This window comes from Dendrobates tinctorius, unplaced genomic scaffold (assembly GCF_039654945.1).
Source record: "Dendrobates tinctorius isolate UK_male_01 unplaced genomic scaffold, ASM3965494v1 ptg000314l, whole genome shotgun sequence".
In the NCBI taxonomy this organism is placed as follows: Eukaryota; Metazoa; Chordata; class Amphibia; order Anura; family Dendrobatidae; genus Dendrobates; species Dendrobates tinctorius.
This window is the reverse complement of record NW_027361981.1, coordinates 2,776,780-2,788,884: the sequence shown is the minus strand read 5'-3', so window position 1 is coordinate 2,788,884 and position 12,105 is coordinate 2,776,780. Positions and strand designations below refer to the sequence as shown.

Below are 12,105 nucleotides of genomic sequence, written 5' to 3'. Positions count from 1 at the left end.
ATCGTGCTTTGACCCCGGCCTGATCAGTTTACGTCCCTGTCTATGCCCTGTGAGGTAGCGCTGTTATTCAAGTAGGGGACACTCGCTTAGCAGCCACAAAACCAGATCCGGCACAGGTTTTCCATAGACAATCATAGTCCATGCGGTTTATTCAGCATCATAAACCACAGCAGCAACATAAAGTTCACTTAACAGCATAGCGACCATGACAGAGTTCAGCTCTGTTACCCTGTAGTCATACAGGTTATGCATACACAGGCTTTCTAGCCTCAGCTATCTCACCCACGTCAGGGTTTCCTCATGGTTCTTTCTCCATGCTGCAGACGTCCATTCCCTCCAGGGAATTACCAGGCACGTGCAGTCATTCAACACAGCGTTCCTTGCTGTCAGAAGGCAGCCCCATCTCTCTCAGACGAGACCTTCCACAGTGGACCAACCAGGTCCCAGCATTCACCTCATGTGACCTACCCTGGCCACATTATATGGTCCATAGCCACGCCCACCGGGTCACATGACTATGACCTCATCACAGGTCCTTCAACCACTCACATATACACTTTACAATAGCGTTATTAAACACAAACCCCTGGGTGGGTTTGTAAGTAACTAGTCCCTGACACATTGAACCAGCACCTCAGCAGTATCACTGCTGATTAACACATACATAAATCTCCATCTCAAGGCCACCCACCTTGAGATACATAACGGTCATTCAGTATCTTGCCATTCATCCACTCTCCTGGGACATCCATACAGTACCCCTAGTTGACACAGTGGTCACTACACCATGTACCTCCCCCCTCTGTTCAAACTTGTGGGGTTGAACACACAACATTACACCAGGATCTCGAGACCGGGCACTCATTACACCTTGCCCCACAGGTCGAGAGATCCGTCTCCGTCCATCATATGGCCTCCCCCACCCCCAGCGGTCATAAGTCTTAGTTAAGCCTGAGTCTGACTCATTCAGCGTCTCACAGGAACTACGGTCTCTCAACGTCGTCCTGCCAGTCGAACTACCACTTGCTGACATTCTTCGGCCATCTGCCATGTCACTTGGCGGAACCCTTCAGGTCCTTATATCTTGGGTTGAAGGCGGCCGCCACTTGGTGTTCCGAACCTCTTTATTGATTCGCCGACGGTCCAGCCTCAACTGCTCAATCTCTTGCAGGTACCCCACTCGATACTCCAAGAGCATCCGAAAGTTTCTCAGGCTTTCCACGGAGCCAACCACCAGGACTGGAATCCTACCCTCTTCACTGGATACCTGGTCTTCATCAGGAGGGATCCTCACCCTCACCACACCGGAGCGATTTACAAGGTCTTGCATTACCTTCCCGAATCTTCCAATGATTCTCCCAATCAGACCTTTGGGAACCAGAACTACCTCTTTCCGCAAACCCACCCGATCCATAGCCTTTCTTGCTAACTCTAGGCAGCTTTCATATTACTCCGCCTAACCAACTGTTTGACATGGAGACACTGCAGGTGCATGTTTTTCAGGACAGCCACCCGCTTTGCTGTGTCTTCCCTGGCTGATATTATCACCAACTGCCGAGTCTCAGGCGCTCAGTGCACCTTACACTCTTTGACCGCCTCTTTGAAAGCCTCATGCACACCTTCCTCAGCACAGGCCTCTTGCATGTCTTTTGGTACATCAATCACAAACTTGAAGGTCGTGGCCTTGCTCTCTTCCTGGCCAGGAGGCTCTGGCTTTACCACAGACACTTCCCTCACTACAGTTGATGCGACCGGCTGACTGTCTTCTTCAGTTCTTAGCTCCCCAACTTCACGAGATCGCATCTCTTCATGACCATCTGCCAAGACGGGCACCAGCAGCTCCGTTCCACCACCAGTTGGACCCGGCCGCTGTTCATCACTGTCAAAGTTCTTCTCCCGCAGAAGACCACTTACAGTTTCTTTGAGCTCCAAGACTTCTTTCTCGAGCTCCTCAACCCTGTGCTCGGCCATTTGTCTCAGTACTCTTTCTTGTTCGAGATGTCCTTCCACTGTCTCCTTTATCAGCTGTATCTCACGGTCCTGTTCTCTTTTGGCCAGCACGTGTCTCACCACTACCTCTTTAATTATATTGTCAAAGGGTACCACTGGGTCAGTCCCACCAGTCGAGTGAACCCTCCAGTTACCGTCCACCTCCAATGTGTCTAGCCCAGTCGTCTCATCTCCCAGCCCACCATCCGTCATGTCACAAGACGTCAGGTCTGTCAGTTGGGCAGATGTACCCCTTCTTCCAGTCACTTCTACATCAGACCTGTCCACTTTAGGAGGCGTCACCGTCGCAACGTCTGTTAATCCAACAGTAGAAACGTCTCCCTCATTCGACCATACATTATCAAACAACACAAAGTCCCGGCCCCTCTCCAAGGCATAGACTAAGTCACGTGGTATCCCGCCCCCTTGGCACTCAACACCTTTGGTCCCCTCGAACATTACTCTGTCTACTGCATAGATCACCGTGACCCCATGTTTACAGCGAACCCTGGCGTTTTTCTCGGTCAGAGATAAAACGAGAGGAGTTCCTGTCAGTCACCTGACTCTCTGAATCCAGTCTACCAAAGACTCCTTCCCTGTGCAGCATCACGGTACACACCTGTGGCTCGTCATTATCCGGACAATACATGCCACACTCCTCAAAACTCATGCAGACACACTGCGGTTCCCCAGACATACCCAGTGATGCAACCAGTGCTGCCATTTCCTGATCCACCCCAATTTGGGTCGCCGCCCCCTCCGGGACTCCACCCCTTTTTGGGTTGCCACCCCAATTTGGGTCACCGCCCCCTTCTGGGACTCCACTTCTTTTTGGGTTACCACCCCAATTTGAGTCACCGCCCCCTTCTGAAACTCAACCCCCTTTTGGGCTACCACCCCGATTTGGGCCACCGCCCCCTTTCGGGATTTCCACATGTACGTTATACCAGTCTTCTCAGACCACCGTTCACACAACACAGTTTGTCTTTTAACGATACCACACAAGTCCTTGCTGGCACCACCACAGCTCCTGCTGTCACCAATCACCGACACCACCGACTGCTGTTCACACACAGCGGCTGGTGTCCTCTTCGTAACCCCGGCGAGTTACAGGAAGCCACTTATCCTCTTCGTAACCCCGGCGAGTTACCGGAAGCCGCTTGTCCCCTTCGTAACCCCGCCGAGTTACAGGAAGCCGCTTGTCACCTTCTTGACTCCTACTGAGCCACCGCAGGCTGAGTTGAGAAAAGAAAAAAAACACCACACAAAAAACTCACGTGTCCTGTCTGTGTGCTATTCAGGACGTTACGTCTCCGCCTGAGACCGTCCAACACACAGGGCGCACCGGGTGCTATTCAGGGAGCGGCCCTCCTCCCAGGGTTTCCCAACACACCGGCCTCACCAGGTCCAGGGGCCCAGCGGGTGCTCTTCAGGACATCCGTCTCCACCTGAGACTGCCCAACACTCACGCCTCACCAGGTCCAAGGACATACAAAGGGCTCAAGGGATCCGATTCTTCTCCCAGAACCTCCCAACCCTGACCCTCCAGGACCTTGCTCACTGAACCCTCCAGGTACACAGTCTTTCCCACTGACCCAGGTCAGCACAACACGAACACCCGTCCGTTACCTGTGTCAGCCACACAGGTTATTGGATACCTCTTCTCCACAGAGGCACCCTTTAGCAATCACCAGTCTCTTTCTCACTGACCCCGGTCAGTACAACACGGCTTTCACGACCGTCACCTGCTGGCCGCGCAGGTTCTCGGACCCCTCTACCGCAGAGGTATCCTATAAGTCTCTTTCTCCTGGGGAAATGGCCGCACTGGGCTCACCGATCCGGACAGTGCCTTACTCACTAGGCCGCCCCACGGTTCCAGAGCCACAGCCGGGCAGTGGCTTCCCCAACCGTCAGCCTTCCTGGCTCAGCATTGTCAGCACTGCAACATGCGTATTTGGAAACCGTTTCCCTTAGCAACCGAACTTTGCAGTCCTCTTCCGTTGCTCCTAGCAACAAGGCTACAACATTGCCCATATCTTTCTCCACCAATTGTGAGGTAGCACTGTTATTCAAGTAGGGGACACTCGCTTAGCAGCCACAAAACCAGATCCGGCACAGGTTTTCCATGAACAATCAGTCCATGCGGTTTATTCAGCATCATAAACCACAGCAGCAACATAAAGTTCACTTAACAGCATAGCGTCCATGACAGAGTTCAGCTCTGTTACCCTGTAGTCATACAGGTTATGCATGCTCGGGCTTTCTAGCCTCAGCTATCTCACCCACGTCAGGATTTCGTCATGGTTATTTTCCATGCTGCAGACGTCCATTCCATCCAGGGAATTACTAGGCACGTACAGTCATTCAACACAGCGTTCCTTGCTGTCAGAAGGCAGCCCCATCTCACTCAGACGAGACCTTCCACAGTGGACCAACCAGGTCCCAGCATTCACCTCATGTGACCTACCCTGGCCACATTATATGGTCCATAGCCACGCCCACCGGGTCACATGACTGACCTCATCACAGGTCCTTCAACCACTCACATATACACTTTACAATAGCGTTATTAAACACACCCCCTGGGTGGGTTTGTAGGTAACTAGTCCCTGACACATTGAACCAGCACCTCAGCAGTATCACTGCTGATTAACACATACATAAATCTCCATCTCAAGGCCACCCACCTTGAGATACATAACGGTCATTCAGTATTCATCCACTCTCCTGGCACATCCATACAGCGCCCCATAGTTGACACAGTGGTCACTACACCACAGCCCCTTGGTAACTTTGTCCCATCCTTAACCTGCTAGGAGTTTTCCTGCAGCTCCTAGCTCTCTGAGGTCTAGGCCACGACCCCAGCAGTCACGTGCTTCAGGTCCTGTTGGTCTGAAGCACGCACCTTCTCTGCTGCTGCCCGCTCCACAGGTATCTCTGAGCACAGTTTCTTACTCAGGACACGTGCACTGGCTCAGTGAGCTAGTGCAGTGCGGTGTTCCTGACACAAGGAGTCTTGAAGAGTGTAAATCTCATGAAGATCTTGAGCTAAGAACTGAACAAGACAGTTACCCGGTCGGGGAAACTGTCTTGAGGGAAGTGTCCGTGGTAAACCAGGAGCCATCTGTCCATGAAGAGAGTGAGCCCTCGATCTTCAAGTGCGTGATTGACGTACCCGAAGACGTGCAAGAAGCCTGTACTAGTGAGGGTGTGCATGAGGCTTTTAAAAAGGAGGTCAAAGCGTGTAGGGTGCACTGGACACCTGAGACTTCCCAGTTGGTGGTACTGTCAACCAGGGAGTAATGTGAAAGCCGCTCGATGTCTGGAGCTTGTGAGGGAAACTAAAAATCAGCTGGGCTTGGTGGAAAACGTAATTCCGGTACCCAAATATCTGTTGGGGAGAGTCGTTGCAAGACTCAGAAAAGTGATTCAAAACCTTGTGAATAGATCCGGTGTGGCGAGGGTGAGGATCCCACCTGATGGTGAAGTCCAGGTATCTGGTGAAGATGGCATGATTCCAATCATTGTTGTTGGCTCTGTGGAAAGCCTTAGGAACTTCCAAATGCTCCTGGAATGTCGGGTAACATACCTGAAGGAGAGAGAGCAGTCAAGACTGAACCGACTGCAGATTAAGAAGCAGATGTGGAACATGAGGTGGCAGCAGCCTTCATCCCGGGGTATAAGGACCAGAAGGTACCCTCCAAATAATGAGATGGCGGGTAGCCAAGACTTTCAGCAAGACAAGAAGGTCGCAAATCTGCAAGTGGCAGTTCTACTCACAGTATGAGACTGAGAGACCTGGACAGTAGCTCCTTTGATGTACTAGATGGGTCAGACTCAGACCAGACAGTGGGCTCGACTCTAAGTAGGACTTATGACCGCACCAACCGGGAGAGTCAGTCGTGGAGAGAAAAGTCGGGTGATGGAGCAGACAGGGAAAGTGTGGAGACTAAAAAGGGTCTGGTGACACAGACGGACTTTGACTGGAAGGCCAAAGCCCAAGGCTGATATACTGACCGCTGGGGGCGGGGGAGGCCTAACATAAATATGATGCTGTTTGATGCCCAAAACAGACTTAGGTGATCCTCTCGACTTGTAGGGCAAGGTGACAGTGGGTACCCGGTCTCGAGGCATCTAGTATGTGTCAAATGTTCAACCCCACAAGTTTGAACAGAGGGGGTATGTGATGCAGTGAACCCTGTGACATCTAGGGGGCGCTGTATGGGACATGCATACAGGAGTTTCTTCATTGTAATAGGGAAAATGGTGAGATGAGTGACACAAGTCACCTACAAACCAACCCAGGGGCCTGTGTCTGAACGCCCAGGATAAAGCCTGTGTGTGTGTGGCTGTGTGAAATAGGACCTTTAGTGAGGTCATAACCATGTGATCCATACCTCACCTATGGGTGTGGTTATGGACCATATAATGTGCCTGAGGTCTGGTCACATGGAGGAGAGTGTATGGACCTGATTGGTTCATGTGGAAGGTCCTGGAAGGCCTATGTGTTGGAAGGTTTGCTACCTCCCTGAAGAGCACATGGAGGCTTTGGACCTGGTGGCCTATGTGTTGGACGGCTCCAAGTGGGGACAGAAGTCCTGAACAGCACACAGAGAGGCCGTGTTTCCAGAGTCAGTGACAGCTCTGCATTGGGAAGCTACCACCCGGCTGAGGAACAGAAACTGTTAGGCGGCCTAGTGAGCAAGACGTTGTCTGGGATGGTGATCCCAGTTCGGCAGCTTCCCTGAGAAACGTGAGTGATACTGACTGAGGTTAGAATGAGACTGGGTTCAGACTATGGAGCCGGCATCTGGAGCAGGAGCTCCTAAGAGGTAACCCCGGACAGGGGGAAATAACTGTGTTGAGGCTGTAGAGCCTGTATACTGGACATGGCACAGGCTGTGTGGCCACAGGTCTGAGAGAGCGGAGCCCTAATATGAACACTGACCTGTCTGATGTAAGACTGTTGCGTTTTATGGTTTATGCTGTATAATAAACCACACAGACTGTTTAAATGGAATGTGTGCCAGTGTGCCGTAAATCCGCTGCCAAGTGAGTGTTCCCCAACACTAACAATAAGCGCTACCTTACAGTGGGTAAAGCAACAGGTTCAAGTTCTAACTGGATAAGTTCAGGAACAAGTTCAGGAATCGGTTCATGCAACTGACAATTAACTATTAGGGACAAATTCATATGAGTGATAAAGATGGTGTTGTACAGGCAACTCCATACAGGGGAGCATGCCTTAAATATTTGATACCTCCCAGCTATTGACTGGGGGTATTTCCAAAGTCTGCGCTCTGGCCCTTTAAGAATCAGCCATGCCAGAGACCTGAGCGACATGCGCAGTCCTAGGGGAGCAGGAAGCCATTCAGGGAACAGAGAAACTGCTTCGCGGTCAGAGCACTGAGCATGTCAGTGTCCCTGCCAGAATGAGGGAAAGGGAATATGCAGGGATGCTGGCATTAGCGTTACAATACCCCCACTTACGCCCCCTCTTCTTCAAGCCTGCAAGAATTCTCTGCAGAAGAAATGAGGCACGGATATTCTTCTTGGATTCCCACGATCTCTCTCCAAGGCCAAATCCTCTTCAGACCACCAGACCTTCGGGCATCAGAAGCACAGGAGCAGAATTGAGAACCTGTTTAATGAAAAGAATTAAAGATACCTTTTCCATCTTCATTTCTGGGTTCTGAACGATACATCCTTGAGGAGTGAGGATCCTGGAAACAGGCCAATGCACCCTGATTTCTCTTCGAGGCTGAATTCTCTCCAGACCTTCTCTATGTACATTTTCAATTCTGGTTCTGGGAGCAGATCAATGCAATCAAAATACGGTCTGTGTGGAGGCAATGACTCCGCCTCCTTCTCATTGTAGATCTGTTTAAAGATAAGAATTGAAGATACCTTCTCATGATCCATCTTTAATTTGGTTTCTGGGATGATACATCCTTGAGGGGGGGGGAGGATCTCGAAGGCATGTTAATGGAGCTATTGTACGATCTGTGCAGAGGCAACATCTTCTTCCCTGTTGAAGTTGTTGGCACACAACCATGAAGTGGATGGCAAACTTATGGATAAGATGTCATCACCAACAAAGCACCTCACTGGATCTCCAGGCTAGGATAGGCTCATGAGTACGCAGCCATGAAAAACCCAGGAGTATTGGGCACAACAGACCAGGCAGCACATAAAAAGCGATCTTCTCCATTTACAGCATTCCTACCCAAAACTTCACCTTCTTAGTAGCAACCCAAACGACTTTGGATTGAGCCTTTGCCTCCACGGAGGACACCGTCAAGGGACTCTACAGGTGTTGGACGGTTTGCTGCAAAAAAGTCTCGCCGAACCCAAGTCAAGGTAGGCTGTCTCAACTTACTGGCTGTCTACGAAGGATATGGGTACATTCAGAGTCAACAGTGAAGAGGTATTATTCTCATCCAGGGTAGCCTCTCCTGCAGACCTTACACTTCGGAATTTCTCTGACTTCTCAGGACTGCTAAGATGTTCCGTTCCAGGGAAATCAGGTCATCTAGGGTAGCAGGGAGGTCTTGACCAGTTAGTTCATCCTTAATCCTTCCAGATATTCCCTCCCAGAAGGCGGCTACCAGAGCCTTGCCATTCTAGCCTAGTTCGGAAGCCAGGGTACCGAACCAAACGGCATACTGCCTTATAGACAGACCACCCTGAGGTAGTCTGAGAAGGGAAGATGCAGCTGAAGAGACCTGACCCTGTTCATAGAAGACCTTTTGGTTTGCCACCTTAAGGCCTACTGATCTGAGGTCACTGGATCCCCTCTCTCCCACAAGGGGTAGAACCACGCTAGGGCCTCTCCTGCTAGATGGGACATCAGGAATCCCACTTTAGCCTGATCAGAGGGAAACTGATGGGACATTATTATTATGCATTTATATAGCGCCATTTATTCATGGCGCTTTACATGTGAAAAGGAGAAATATAGACAAGTATGATAAACATGTGTAAGACAAGGGACACACAAGTACATAAGGAGAGGGGACCCTGCCTGCGAGGGCTCACAGTCTACAGGGATGGAAGAGGATACAGTAGGAGAGGGTAGAGCAGGTCGTGCGGTGGTTCAGTAGACCGAGGATCATTGCAGGCTGTAGGCTTGTCGGAACAGGTGGGTCTTCAGGTTCTTCTTGAAGGTTTCCGTTGATGGTGAGAGTCTGATGTGTTGCGGCAGAGAGTTCCAGAGTATGGGAGAAGTCTTGTATGCGGTAGGGGGGAGTAGAGAAGGAGATCTTGAGATGATCGAAGGTTGCGTGCGGGGTAGGTACCTAGAGACCATGTCACAGATGTATGGAGGAGACAGGTTGTGGATGGCTTTGTATGTCATGGTTAGGGTTTTGAATTGGAGCCTCTGGGCAATAGGAAGCCAGTGAAGGGCCTGGCATAGGGGGAGGCTGGGGAATAGCGGGGAGACAGATGGATTAGTCGGGCAGCAGAGTGTAGGATGGACTGGAGCGGAGCCAGAGTGCTAGAGGGGAGGCCAGAGAGTAGGAGTTTGCAGTAGTCGAGGCGGTAGATAAGAGCATGCACTAGTGTTTTTGTGGTTTCGTGGTTGAGGAATGAGCGGATCCGGGAAATATTTTTGAGTTTGAGGCAGCAGGAGGAGGCGAGGGCTTGGATATGTGGTTTGAAAGAGAGTGCAGAGTCAAGGATCACCCCAAGGCACCGAGCGTGCGGGACTGGGGAAAAAAGCAGCCATCATTTCATAGTGAAGAGTGCACTGATTTAGGAACCCACAGCACTGCTTGGGATCCCTGTTGTGTCAGAACATACAGATGAGGACCAGCTTCCGATGTGTAAGCTGCAGGCTGAGTACTCACTGCCATGGTTGCTGCAACTTGGGCTGGAGCGGAAGGAGCAGTGTTCACAGAAAAGGAAGATAAGGGTATTGACATCAAGGAGTATTTTTGGTTTCGGTGATTGTCAAGTGGAAGGAGCAGCTGTCATCAGGTCATCTAACTGGTTATTCATAGTACACAGGACATTTTTTCCTGCTGATTTTGCTGACAAATCAGCTCTTGGTGCAGCTCCAAAGGTACTCCAGATAGATTTCAGGTTCAGGTACTGCCAGATCGGTTTCAGGTTCAAGTACTGCCGGAGCCACTGCAAGTTCAGGTAACACAGAAAACAGGAACAGGTCCAAGATCAGACTAGGCAAGTAAAGTAACTGGTTCAGATTCTAACAGAATAGGTTCAAGAACAGGTTCAGGAATGGATTCAGGGACCTGACTACTAACTAGCAGGGACAAACTCAAACTAGCACTATAAAGTGCATTGTACAAGTACCTCTATGCTGGGTAGCATGTCTTAAATACTAGATGCCTCACTGCCATTGGCTGGGGAATTTCCAAAGTGCATGCTCTGCCTCTTTAAGAATTGGGGTGGTCGCACATACCCTAGGCAGGCTGCCCATAGACATACGCACGCCCAGGAGAACAGGAAGCCGTGCAGGGAATGGAGACATCACTGAGTGGCCGGGGCAGTGAGTATGTCGGCGGCCCTGCCTGGTGGAGGGGCAGGGAATGTGCAGGGACACCGGCATTAGCGTTACATGTTCATTTTCTTGTTATCCTTTTTGGTTGATATAAGACGAAGGTTAGGGTCACAAGTTATGCCATTAAAAATATATAAACAACGTAATACTAGGCAAGTGAGGACCTTGTATTCCTGCTGTAATATTGCTGTCAGAGCAATGGTAGAGGGCTTCTGCTGTAGCTAGTGTTCTTACTGCCAGACACAGATTGATAAAAGGATGGGGGTTCACATTTGTATATTTTACATATTTGATGTTTCTTACATGCATGTGTGTAGTGATCAAATAATCTAGAATTCCCAGCAAGCACATTGTATTGCTAGATGGCGTGGCCCTGTCTTTTAGTCATAATTTAGGTTCCTGTCAAATTACAATCTTCCTGATATTCCAGATTATTTGTCAGTTCTGTGCCAAATAATATATGCAAACTATTACAAGTTCTGGTTAATTGGTTGCTGGATTAAAAGAATTATGGTTACCATAATATAGTTTGCTGTTCCTATGTTTCATTATGTCTATGTTTTAATTATTGCTATTCCTTTGGGTGTCACTAGACATGTTTATGTCAACGTTTTGTGTTTTTATAGTCTTCTAATTTACCATATTACTGGGTGTAGACCGGTTCTCTTTCCTGAAATATATCACTCTGTATAATGATGGAAAAAAAGTCTAATCTAACATAGTAACATAGTTTTGAAGGCTGAAGGAAGACCTTATGTCCATCTAGTTCAGCCTATTTTTAGTGCAGCTGTTCTGCATTGTTGATCCTGGGGAAGGCAAAAAACCCACAGAGTAGAAGCCAATTTTCTCCATAGGGAAAAAAATTCCTTCCCCTAAGCTGGGTCAACCATCTACCTATAATGTTATTCGTAACCTTCTATACTGTTACTCACAAGAAAAGCATCCATTCCTTTCTTAAATTCATTCAGTGAGTTGGCCATCACCACTTCCTCAGGAAGAGAATTCCAGAGCCTCACTGCTCTTACCGTGAAGAACCCTCTTCTATGCTGGTGCAGAAATTGTCTTTCCTTCAAACGAAGAGAATGCCCCCTTGTTCTTGTCACAGTCCTTGGTACAAACAGTTATTTGGAGAGATCTCTGTATTGCCCTCTGATATACTTGTACATATATATTAAGTCTCCCCTAAGTCTTCTCTTTTCTAGAGTAAATAGACCTAATTTTGATAACCTTTCTGGGTATTGTAGTGAACCAACTCCATTTATCATTTTAGTAGCCCGCCTTTGAACCCTTTCAAGTTCAGTAATGTCTTTCTTGAGCACCGGCGTCCAAAATTGCACACAATACTCCAAGTGTGGTCTGACGAGTGATTTTTTTCAGAGGGAGAATTATGTTTTCATCTCGTGTCCCCAGACCTGTTCTAATGCATCCCATGACCCTATTTGCTTTGGTGGCAGCTTCCTGACACTGGGCACTCCAATTTAGCTTCTTATTGACTAAGATGCCTAAGTCTTTTTCCATGTCTGATTTCCCCAGCAGTTTCCCATTTAGTAAGTAATTGTTGCATCTGTTTCTCCTTGCATAGCCTTACACTT

General features: G+C 49.2%; 1 protein-coding gene across 10 annotated transcripts in view; it reads left to right on the top strand.

Annotated features, from left to right (window-relative positions):
- The window catches only part of APBB2 (amyloid beta precursor protein binding family B member 2), a 432,059-nt gene that overhangs the window by 137,253 nt on the left and 282,701 nt on the right, over positions 1-12,105 (top strand). The gene's annotated exons all lie outside the window — the stretch shown is intronic.